The sequence below is a fragment of the Acomys minous genome (assembly GCF_964271855.1).
Source record: "Acomys minous genome assembly, chromosome: 11".
In the NCBI taxonomy this organism is placed as follows: domain Eukaryota; kingdom Metazoa; phylum Chordata; class Mammalia; order Rodentia; family Muridae; genus Acomys; species Acomys minous.
This window is the reverse complement of record NC_140492.1, coordinates 53,339,349-53,351,804: the sequence shown is the minus strand read 5'-3', so window position 1 is coordinate 53,351,804 and position 12,456 is coordinate 53,339,349. Positions and strand designations below refer to the sequence as shown.

Genomic DNA, 12,456 nt, shown 5'->3' with positions numbered 1-12,456 from the left:
CCAACACAAGATTGTTAATGATGACCAGGGGATAGTTGGAAAGGAGAGGGTCTTGGGTAAAAGTTACATTTAATACCCTAGAGACCTATGAAACCTGGAAGGAGGGCCTACCGATGACCAGTCAGGTCCTACAGTCAAGGGCTCCTAGGTCAAGGAACATTGGCCTCATATCTACTTCCTTTTCCTTGATGGGCAGCTGCTCCTGCAGGACACTGGAGGCATCACACCCACTGCTACCCTTCTGTGATTCTTTTTGTTTTCCATGATTGGCTTTGGAAGGTAAAAATCCCACTGGGAAAAGAGAGAAAGCCTCCTAGCTGTGCTGGGGTGTGGCTAGTGTCAGGTACCAAGTTGCACGTCTGTCCACAGGGAGGGTGTCTACATTCCAACAGAATTCCTGCCCAGTTAACTCTTGCCCCTGTGTACTGGCCGTTGCTGAGCCCTCTGATTCAGACTGCAGTGATGTGGACATGACCTCTGAGGTTTTCCATGGCACTAGGGATGCTTTCTTTCTTTTTTTTTTTGCATTCTTTCCTCTCTGTAAGAACACAAGACTAGATTCTAGCAGCAGCAGCTCTTTCAGAGGAACCCTACAAGGATACTGTCTGTGAATTTCTAGCTGACAGACTTCCAAGTGCCAGGACCTCTCAGCCGGGAAGTGAGTTTACATCAGAGGCAGGTATTGGTCGCTACACATCCTGTCCCCACCACCTTCCCTGCCTCCTTACAGAGGGCATGGCTTCAGGCTGGTACCTCGAGAGCTCCTCCATCTTCAGAGAGGTAGAAAGAGAGACCACACTTCTGTCATGTGGTCCCTGACTTCTCTTTAGAGACCCTGCCATGCTGTCTGTCTCTGCTGCCTCTGTCTGTCTATTCACAGCATAATCAGTTTTCTAATGAACTTTTCACTCCCCATTTTCCCTCAGTGTTTTTCCTCAGCATCCCCATGTCCCTGTTGAATCCACCTCCCCACTGTGAAACCTTTTATTCTTAGTATCCCCAAGTACGGCTTCCTGCATATTATAGATTGGTGAGTAAGGAGAAGCAGAGAGAATATGGGCTTTGGATATATCTTGGTGCGAGCCTTAGCTTACTGGTTCCCAGGATTCTTGTTGGGTTTTATCTGTCAATGAGAACTATAAGGCCCGGCATCAAGAGTTCTGTAAAAATTAAACAAGGAGATGCAAAGATCTCATGCCATATTGGTTGTATAGCCAATATTAAGTTTCTTGGCTTTCCCCTCGGTTTCTTGATGCTTCTTAAAGAGGAGAGACTACAGCTAATAGGACAGGAACTATCGAAGGCAACTAAACCAGTGTTTTTGTTAAAACAAAAACAAAAAGAAAGCAACACTGCCATGTTTTCAAAGGAAATGTGGACATATGGTTCCAACATGGACTCTTACAAGAACAGATGAAGATAGTGCTTCCTTGGCCAGAACAAGAAGAGGGGGTCCAGCCGGGCGTGGTGGCGCACGCCTTTAGTCCCAGCACTCGGGAGGCAGAGGCAGGCGGATCGCTGTGAGTTCAAGGCCAGCCTGGTCTACAAAGTGAGTCCAGCACAGCCAAGATTATACAGAGAAACCCTGTCTCAAAAAACCAAAAAAAAAAAAAAAAAAAAAAAAGAAGAGGGGGTCTGGGATCTCACGCACTCCTCGCCAGCTCTCCATCTTATCTGAAACTAGTGGTCTAGGACTAACAGGAAAGAAAGACGTAGGCAGACCCCCCCTGAGCTCAGAAGGCAGTCACCCAAAGAGTTTATGAAGTGCAGCCAGAGGGCTCCGGCCACAACGGAAGCTGACAGCCTATACTCTGTGTAATTGGTTGGTTTATTTATCCAGGGGAGGACGTGTGGAAATTGTTTCTGGAAAATGGGCAAATGAACTTGATTCTATCGCACACAAGCAGAAGGCTATCTGGGGGAAGATGCACTCCTGGTACTGAAAGAAAAGCTGACAGGACTTGTGTGGTAAGTGCCCAGAGAGGATGGGGGTGCTGCTCGCGTGGTAGAGTGCTTGCTTCTGTCACACAAAGCCCTGGGGTCCATTCTGTACACCACAGAAGACCAGGTAGGACACATGCCTATCATCTCAGCACTGGGAGGCAAAGGCAAGAAGATCAAAGGTCAAGATTATCCTCAACTACACAGCGAGTTCCTGGCCATCCTGGGCTATGTGAAACCCTGGTTCCAAAAATAAGCAAACAAACAAACCCTGGAGGGAAGAGGGGACCTCTACACGTATGGGATTAAAACCAAAAGGTCTGATGATGGTTTATACTGACAGTTTTTTTTAGTCTTTTAAAACCCTTTTATTTTTATTTTATGTTCATAGGTGTTTTGTCTGTATGTGTGTCTGTGTACCATGTGCATGCCTAGTGTTCACAGGGTCCAAAAGCGGTGGCAGATCCCCTAGGACTGGAGTCACAGGCAGATGTGAACTGCCATGTTGGTGCTGGGACTAGAACCCAGGTCCTCTTGGAGATCCGCCAGTGTTCTTAACTACTGAGCCATCTCTCCCGTGCCCTGAGAGTTATCTTTAAAAAGACACAACGAATTTCTTACCTTTCCAAGAAAAGAAAGGAGAGTAGAGGGGCAAATGGGTACTTCTTTACATACCGGATACAAACTGTTATCTTTGCATGTTTGATAAAACGCTATTGAATAAACTTCATTTATTGGTTAATTAAACATTTTTTAAAGATTCTTTTTTTGTTTTATGTGGGTGAGTGTTTTGTCTGTAAAAAAATACACACACACACACACACACACACACACACACACACACACACACACCCCACATTCATGCCTGGTGCCCTCTAAAGAGGTTGCCAGATGAGTCTCCTGCCACAAGAGGGTGGTTGTGGGCTACCACTGGGGACTGAGAATCGAGCCTGACCTGGGTCCTCTGGAAAAGCAACAGGTGCTCTTAACTGCTGAGTTACCGCTCCAGTTCCTGGGTAGTTTTATTTGGGGGTAGGATATAGTGCCTAGTTTAGTTTTTCTCCTCTTGAAATACAAGTCTAAGTATTGCTATGAAAATTCTTTTGTTCACTTACAACATTTAAATTAGTAGATTTTTTTTTTTAAAACTTTAGATGAGGTCTCACTGTGTATCCCAGGCAAGCCTTGAACTTGTGATCCTCCTGCCTCAGCCTTCTAAGTGCTGGGATTAAAGGTTTGTATACCACAACAGTAGACTTTAAGTAAAGTAGCTTATTCTCCACCTCATTTAGGGCCTTCCCCAGTCATCCAAAGGTTATCAGTGCAAACACCGATGTTTTCTGAAGAAACAGCTCTTCTTTCTAAGGCTACCACATAGAAACCCAGAGTTTCCAATCTGCAAGACCAACTCATCTGTTTTTAGGCTGCTGACCCACTGTCAAAATCACATAATCTAGCTATCAAGTTCCTTAAAAAATCAAGCTCCTTCCCTCAATAGATACACACACACACATACACACACACACACACACACACACCACACTGCACATGTGTACATGCACCGTTGTATATCCTAGTAGTTTTATTTTTTGAAGAACTTTCTTTGTCAAAGAAAACCAGGAAACATTTCAAATTTGTTGGACCTGTATTTTCAATATAATCAGAAGTGATAGTTCTCTGGTGACTCTGATGACCGTTTGACTCCTTCCTTCCAAGTCCTACTGCCAGCTGTTAACTTCTGGCTCAAGTGAATTCACTAACTTCTGTTCCTATGGTACCCCAAGCTTCTGGGGGCAAACTTCCTAAAGCAGAACATCTCAAATCATCCTACAGAGCACAGCCATTCCATCAGAATATGGGATTTTAAATGTTTTCGTTTTTATGGCTTTTCTTAACACTTAAGTACTACTCCAAACCCTGTATCTTAAGACTTAGTTTATAAGTGGGCTACTTATTTTGACTTCAGTGCATCAACACTCTGTGGTCCACAAATACAAACAACCTTTCAAGGGCCAGCTGTCTAGTTGATATTAAGATCCATTGCCCCAAACACAGCTCTGATTCTGCTAACGTCTCGGGGCTCCTCAAAGCCTTAATTCAGTGATTCATAACCTGTGGGTTGAGACACGTTGGCAAACCTCTGTCTCCAAAAAAATTTACATACATTACGATTCATAACAGTAACAAAATTGCAGTTGTGAAGTGGCAATTAAAACAATTCTATGGCTTGGGGTGGGTCACCACAACATGAGGAACTGGGTTGGACGGTTGCAGCATTAGGAAGGCTGAGCACCACTGGCTGAATTCCGGTGTGAATCCTAGGAATGTGTTGTTATACACAAGCATCTCCCCGCATCACAGTGCCCCATCACACCTCCTGCTCGGCAGTCTCTGTTGCCAACGAGTCTCTTCAAACCCAGGTTGCCTCCCGTCCTGGCCTGGTACACTTGCAGTTAAGAACTGTTAGGCTTTTTGGTTCTTGGAGACAGAGTGATGATTTTTCATTCTTGTGTGTGTGTGTGTGTGTAATGCTGGCCAGATCCAGCTCATTCTGTTTTCCAGTCATTGGGAGAGAGACTGCAACACTTCTTAGCTCTATTCAATACAGCACCCAGGCTGCCTCCTCCCATAGTGTTTCCGGGTTTCTCTTAGTCATCCCTTTATTTGTGAGCCTTTCTCTCATTTCCACCCACAGAACTCTTTCTCTGTCTGAGATTACGCTTCCTTCTTCTCTACCCATTTCTGTTCTTAGCCGACAACAGGGTTAGTCCTGCTTAGAGGCTGTGTATGCTTAGCCCTTCTCCCCTGTTAACTTCTGCCAAAGCAACCTACCCTGGTTCTTTTCTTTACCCGTGCTTGTGTGACGTCATTCTGAACTCACAACAGAACAGATTGTATGCAGTTTAAAAAGCCAATTTTGATGAAGAAGAGTATTAAAAATCAAAATATAAACACTCAGGTTGTCACAACTTGAAGTCAATGATTATACTCTTGGTTGTTTTTATATCACTAAGAAGGTATCTAACGGGAGAGGGATCAAGGTGTCTTTGTTCTAGACTTTGAGGCCGTTCATGGCGTGATGGAGTCTTAGGTCTGGCTGTACACTCAGAAGCTCTGCAGCCACCTTCTCACTGTACAGATGAGGAAGCCAAGGACAAGAGATGGGTAGTGACTTGTTCAAGACTATCAATGTTTTAAACATATCAAATCCAAGGACAGGTTTCTTGATTCACAAGCCAGCTTTATAGTTTATCATTAATATTATCTTTAGTTGTTTTAATTAAAAATTTTTATTGGTGTATGTGTTCTGTATATGTGAAAGGTGTGTGTATGTGTCTATATGTGTGACACAGAGAGATATGTGTATGTGAGAGAGGTGTGTGTGTGTGTGTGTGTGTGTGTGTGTGTGTGTGTGTGTGTGTGTGAATATGGGCATGTGCATGCTATCGCCTGTGTGTGGAGGTCAGAGGACAATTTGTGGGAGTTGGTCCTTTCTTTCCACCATGGGCTCTAAGAACTGAACTTAAGTTACCATCCTTGCTAGGCAAGTGTCTACTTGAGCCATCTTGCTGGCCCTAATATTTCTTTTTTCAAGATAAGAGACATTGTTTGCATTTATGTTTAAAATTGAGGGATTTGCCATTGACCTGACTTGTGTCTTAGGGGTGAGGGAACCTTGTACACAAAGCTGTCAGGGGAAAGCCGTCTACCACCCCACTCTGCACAGTCTTCCCCTATCTTCCTTTTAATTCATGAAGCACCATAGTTACAGAATCGCTCCTTCGGTCCTCTGGATTAAAATACAAAGCAGGCTACTAAGATGAGACTTGATAGCCTATGACCATATAGTGAGAGAGGAGGTCCCCCTCGGTCATAGACCTAGGGGAGGGGAATAAGGTAAAAGCTGGAGGGAGGGAGGAAGGGAGGGAGGGAGGAAAGGAAGGATACAAGTGAGGGGAAAACAACTGAGATGTAATCTGAATAAATTAATTAAAAAATACAAATATTGGGCTGGAGAGATGGCTCAGTGGTTAAAAGCATGGTCTGCTCTTCCAAAGGTCCTGAGTTCAATTCCCAGCAACCACATGTTGGCTCACAACCATCTATGGTGTGATCTGGTGCCCTCTTCTGACATGCAGGTATACATGCAGTCAGAATACTGTATACATAATAAATAAATAAATCTTAAAAAAAAAATACAAATACATCCAGGAGAATCAGGGTGAGTCTCCTGAGCCATCAATGGCAATGCCTCATGGTGACTGAGTTCATTAGCTCTCTTCTTACTCATCTTCAGAGGGAGAAGGGAAGCACCAGAAGGAAACAGTTCAAATGAAAGTAGGGCTTAACTCCATACTCAACGTCCCATAGGACGAACCTCCCTATGCAAGCTTGGAGACTCAGGGGCTGGGTGTGGTGGCACACGTCTGTAATTCCATCCTTCTGGGGCCAAGAGAGGAGAGAGAGCTCTGAGTTTGAGGCCAGTCTGGGCTACACTGTGAGCAAAACAAAAAAGTAAGGAGAGGGAGGGAGAGAGGGAGAAGAAGGGAGGGAGGGAGGGAGAGAGGGAGAGGAAGAGGGAGAGAGAGAGAGAGAGAGAGAGAGAGAGAGAGAGAGAGAGAGAGAGAGAGAGAGAAGGAGGGAGGGAGGGAAGGAAAAGGAGAGGGAGAGGGCAAGGGGGCCAGTGCACAGGCACACCTAGGGCTTGGGTCTTTCTCTCTGGATAGATGACTCCCAGAAATGTGATCCGTCCTGTTGTCTTGCCTTCCGTGTAGCACACAGTATTAGGGGCTGGTTTGGGACTCCCTGAAACTCCTTATATTATTCTCACACACCACATCCATCACATATGTTATGTTCCTTTCCCTGACAGTACTAGAAAGGAAGTAAGTAGGATGAGGTGAATTACAGATGTGTGAAGCAGTAGACAGAGAGAGAGGAGAAATAGCTGTGCACACTAACAGCAATGGCACCTCTGGCTGGCTGTGCGCCTCACCTTAAGTGTTTCCCTGTAAAGGAGTAGCCTTCCTGAGCCTCACCCCGTGGAAGACTTTCCAGGGACCCAGCACCTCCGTCACTGACTTGAGTCACTCAGTACCCTGGGAGCACTGTTCACTTTGAGGGGTGCTGGTTTTAAGACGTTAGGAGTGCATTTCTTTTTTCTTTCTTTTCTTAAGCTTTTATGAAGTTATTCATATCCAGGGTGCTGATACTTCCAGACATGTTTAAATAAATACATTTAAATAAAACCAACCACTCACTACAGAGAAGACAGGTGAGAGTCACCTACCAGCCATGAGACTGTCTTTTCAAGTTCATTACCTCGTTACCCATGTTTCTTGAACTAGAGACTATGCAAACCGCACCTCAGACTCATGCTAGAGAAATTTGGATGAAAAAAAAATGGGAGGGACTCCCAAGTGACCAGGGAGAGGGCAAGAAAGAGAAAGATAACCCACGGACTCTCCTCCTAGGTGTGGCCTCTGTCCCAGCTGGGCAGCTGTGGCTGTCAGGTTGCTGGGCAGCCCGCAGAGCCGCCTGGTGCAGATTCCAGAGGAGGGCATGCTAGATTCTGGGGCTGACTTACTCCAGGGTTCGGAATGTAAGAAAGAGTGGAAAAAAAAAAAAGAAAATTTGACCTTTCTTTTACGTTTCTTGCCTAAGTTCTCCTGCTGTCTAAATGTTTATGAGTCTTTTGAGGTAATATACATACATACATACATATATATGTGTATATATATATATACACATATATATGCATGCAAGTTGATTTTTTAAAGCCTAGTACAGCAGAAAGCAAACCAGTGTGCTCTTTTTTTTTTTTTTACATTTATTGGGAAGATTAATCAAAAGAATTACTTCCTCGTCGAAATAGAAAAAGCACAGCATCCATGTTAACTATATAAACAAAATAACTGTGCAGGCACAAAACACATTGCTTTCTTTCCCGCTACGCTTATCAATTTTACTCAGAAAAAAAAAATGGTCTAAAGGAATTGCCTTGACTTACAGAAACTTTAAAATAAACAAAAAATTATACACGCTCTTACAATACCTAGAGCTCCTGAGAAATGAAAATGTAGGCTTGTAACTAAAATCATAAGAGCATAAATTTCCAATAATACTAGTGTTGCTTGAAACAATTTGTTTCTGTGAAAACATTACAACAAAAGTACATGTATTTAGGACCTGCAGATCCTGGTGGATCAACTCATTGGTGAATAGGAAATGTAGCCTTCATTAGAGAAAACGAATTTGTCGACTTATTCCAGCCCTCACACCGAGTAAGCAGAACTGTTTGCAGGGAAGACCCTGGAGGAAACTGCTCCACAGACCCTTCTTAAAGGCGTGTCACACCAAATGATTTCTAACCAGAACAGGAAACTTGTTGTCAACCAAAGGGACAGATAATTAGCCAAAGAGTGTTTCCCCAGAAGATTGATAAGCTCTCACACTACAAAAGGGACAGACTGTAACCTTTAGAGGGTATAGCCCTCTTTCGTCAAATCCCACTTCCTTGTCCCCATGAGAGAATAGAGAGCAAATTGAGCTTCTCTGAGAAGTTTCTGTACTCACTCTGGCTGCTGTGTCTCTTCTCTCTTCTCCACCTGGAGCTGCACCGCTGTACCGCTGCACCAGCCCAGGGTGCTTTTCTACTCTACTGCGTTCTCTGAAGCGCCAGTCCCTGGGGGGGCGGGGCGGGGGTCTGCGATGGGGAGGAGCCTGATGCTGCCTGAACCTGCCTGGCTGAGCAGGAAGCACTGTGGGCAGATTTCTGTTGCTCTGGAATGTACATCTCTGGTGGAGGGTTCAGCTTTTCACTTTGACTACACACAGGGTTTTTGTGTTCAGTTGATGTTCCTTTGCTTGATCGCATCATTAACTTCTAAGCCTTCACGGAGTAAAGGAGCCTGTTCATGCTCTCTTCTCTGTTGCTTGCACAGGGTGGGGCCCAGGTTCAGTTTCCACAAGCCATATTCACAGGGACGGTAAATGCTTAAGTAATATCCATACGGCGAGTGGTTCAGCAGATAATAAAAGAGAATGAGAGTTGGAAATACAGATGGAGAAATGCAAACGAAGAGACAAGACCAAGTAATTTTTTGATAGCTTACTTGTCCCTTCCTTCAGGACCACTATGTGAGACACAGTGGTGTCATGGAGACACAGCATGAAGAATATTGCTTTTGATGGGCAAATAGCAGCACATGGTTCATTTAGTCTGGTGTTGAGGGGAAGTAAAGGCAGGAATAGCAGAAGAGCTGAGCACTTTAATCAATAGACTTGGGGGTTCCTCACATATTGACACCACCATCTCACCACAGGCAAGGATGGTTAGCATTTAGTGTGCCTAGTACAGAGTGCCCTGAGATCCAAGCCTAAAAATTCCAGCAACCTTGGGCCACACCCTGGCAGCCTGTCTAATATGATCTGTGTAACTTTAGGTGAGGGTCACCCTGGGGAACAGGTTTTCACAGCTGAGGCCAATTCCTGAGCGAAGCAGACAATGGGAGGCCGCTAGTCTTTGAAAGGGGACAGCCTGGGATATCCATGTCTCTCTTCATGGCTTCTTCCTCTTGGGTCTTCCAGAGTCTGCCTAGATGAACTAGGATAACTCACACAACAGAATCCTACACAACATTTGAAAATGAAGCCACATAAAAAACAGTTACCGAAACACTACGAATGTAACACTAAATATAATTCCTGATTGTTTCGTGGTTCTTTCTTGCTGTATGTAGTTTATTGTATAATATAAATGTATATGTAAAAAAAAAAGAGAAAAGCAATAATAAAATAGAAATAAACAAAAACCAGCTCCATGAAAATAAATTTAGTAATTTATTCAACTAATGCTTAGAAAACTCACATGGCACCAGGACCAATTTACAACAGAACAGAACAGCTCGGCTTACAAAGTATTCTGTCTGATTTGATGCTTTTTAAAAATGTATATATGAATCTCAACTTTAGGAAGAATATTCAGTAACACTAACAGGAATCTATTGTGTGGGTGACTTTACTATATTTTTTGCAGTTCATGTCCTTACACCACCTAGATTACAACTTTACAAAAAGCAGCATGTATGCACCCATTTGGGACTGTGTAAGCACAATGAAAGAGCAAGGAAGCAAAGGCTCGTTTTTTAACCACATCCCAGGCATTTCCTGCTCTACTCTTAGGGCTCAGTGGAGAAAAAAAATGTAGAGATTTGGGGGCCAGAGTACTTGCTGCTCTGCCAGAGGATGTGACTTCAATGACTAGTACTTATTTTGCTGCGTCACAGCTGCCTGGAACTCCAGCCCCTGGGAAGGAATCTGATGCTCCCTTCTGAGGACATGCACAGGTTGATGTGTGTGTGTGTGTGTGTGTGTGTGTGTGTGTGTGTGTGTCCGTCTGATATATATGTGTGTGTATCCGATATATGTATGTACATATATATATATATGTGTGTGTGTGTGTGTCCGTCCGGTATATGTGTGTGTATCCGATATATGTGTATATATATATATATATGTGTGTGTGTGTGTGTGTGTGTGTGTGTGTGTGTGTGTCCGTCTGATATATATGTGTGTGTATCCGATATATGTATGTACATATATATATATATGTGTGTGTGTGTGTGTCCGTCCGGTATATGTGTGTGTATCCGATATATGTGTATATATATATATATATATATGTGTGTGTGTGTGTGTGTGTGTGTGTGTCCGTCTGATATATATGTGTGTGTATCCGATATATGTATGTATATATATATATGTGTGTGTATGTGTCCGTCCGGTATATGTGTATGTGTGTATATATATGTGTGTGTGTGTGTGTGTGTGTGTGTGTGTGTGTGTGTGTATGTCCGTCCGGTATATGTGTGTGTGTGTCTGATATATGTATATATGTGTGTGTGTGTGTGTAAATTTAGAAAACCGTCACAGATTTGAAAATCTTTTCAGAATAGACAGGGGAAACACAAAACCCAACAACAGGAGACCAGGAGGAGGCAGATCAGTCTTCAGAAAGGTGCAACTGATGAGATGCGTGATTTGTAACCCTTAAGGCGAAAAGTATAACAGGTATACTTTTTCTAATAACTAATTTCTAACTCTGTCTTGCTAAGCCTTTCCTTCCTCCTGGCTAGGTAATGGCCTTAACCATATCCTAACTTAACTAAAAGAGCTAGTCTGTGAATTCCCATTGCAATGAAAAAAACAAGAACAAGAACCAAGATTTTTCCCCCTGTTGCCACAATTTAGACTAGGAACCCCAATGGTTTTGCAAGACGGGAGAAGATACAGGGTTCCCTGAATAACAGTCTCCTGAGAGCGGAGCTGGGCCACCATCTTGTGCTGCTAGGACAGTTTCTGTAGCTCTCCAGCCAAAAGAAGTGCAGATAGGGTCTGGTACAGCACTCTCACAGCCAAGCTGGCTCCCGTGGGCATCAGAGGCGCTCGCTCCGTCCTCTCCGCCGCTTTGCAGCCAGTTTGTGCCCTGTGATCTCATCTAGACTCCGCCCTCAAGCCAAATCCATCCTCTCCACACCAACTGCTGCCTGCCCGCTTTGCCTGGCCGAACCACAGCGCTGGCAACTTTCTCTTCTATGTTTCATGTGTAACTTTAGGTCACACAAATCTCTAAAGGCCCTGAAAAAAAATCACTTTCTTCAGCGGGTCGTGACCTTTGGTGAAAAAAAATTTTTTTGAACTGCATAAACTCAGGAGTTTTGAGTTTTAATGGATATTCTTTCCCAAATCCGCAACCAACCAACATTCAAAGAGAATGGATATTCCAATATTCCCTTCAGCTCCGAGGAATGACAAATGCTTAATCCGGCACATGGCGTCTAGACAACCGATAGCTACGCCAGCTCCAGCGTGGCTTCTAAATGCTCACCTAGACATTGCCCAGGAAAGGGATGTCTCAATGTGACGAGACTTTTGGAAGGGATTGTGGGGCGCTTAATGCTCATTCATGGTTCTGATGTGGAACTTTGCATGGCCTAACCAAGTAACCACTTAGCCCATGTTCTATCCAGTGAAGGAAACCTGGTACAGTTCGTCCTCTGATGTACATTAAGAGGGCATGCTCTAGCAGGGGGTGGTGGCGCACACCTGTAATCCCAGCACTAGGGAGGCAGAGGCAGGCAGACCACTGTGAGTTCTAGGCCAGCCTGGTCTACAAAGAGAGTCCAGGACAGTCAAGGCTACAGAGAAACCCTGTCTCAAAAAAATAAAAATTTTTAAAAAAGACATGCTCTGAAACTTGGTTCATCATGTTAAGCAACTGAAGATGCTTTGTATCACCATGTATCTTGGGTCTAAGAGGGCTTGTGGTAAAGCATCTTGCCTTTTCAGCATCTAGAAGAATTACACTTCGGTTTTTTTTTTTTTTTTTTTACATTTTTGCTTGTGAGCTTACCCTTTAATGGCTGAGCTGCCTCTCCAGCCCTAGCTTTACACATTTAAAAAAATTTATTCTTGTTACATCTCAATGGTTATCCCATCCCTTGTATCCTCCCA

The 12,456-nt window shown here is 43.9% G+C and overlaps 1 protein-coding gene across 1 annotated transcript in view; it reads right to left on the bottom strand.

Annotated features, from left to right (window-relative positions):
- UPK1B (uroplakin 1B) overlaps window positions 1-8,639 on the bottom strand; it is a 29,814-nt gene extending 21,175 nt beyond the window's left edge. The window contains exon 1 of the mRNA XM_084801306.1: window positions 8,518-8,639. The gene's annotated coding sequence lies outside the window, so the exon portion shown is untranslated. The remainder of the gene's footprint in view (window positions 1-8,517) is intronic.
- Window positions 8,640-12,456: the final 3,817 nt, after the last annotated feature.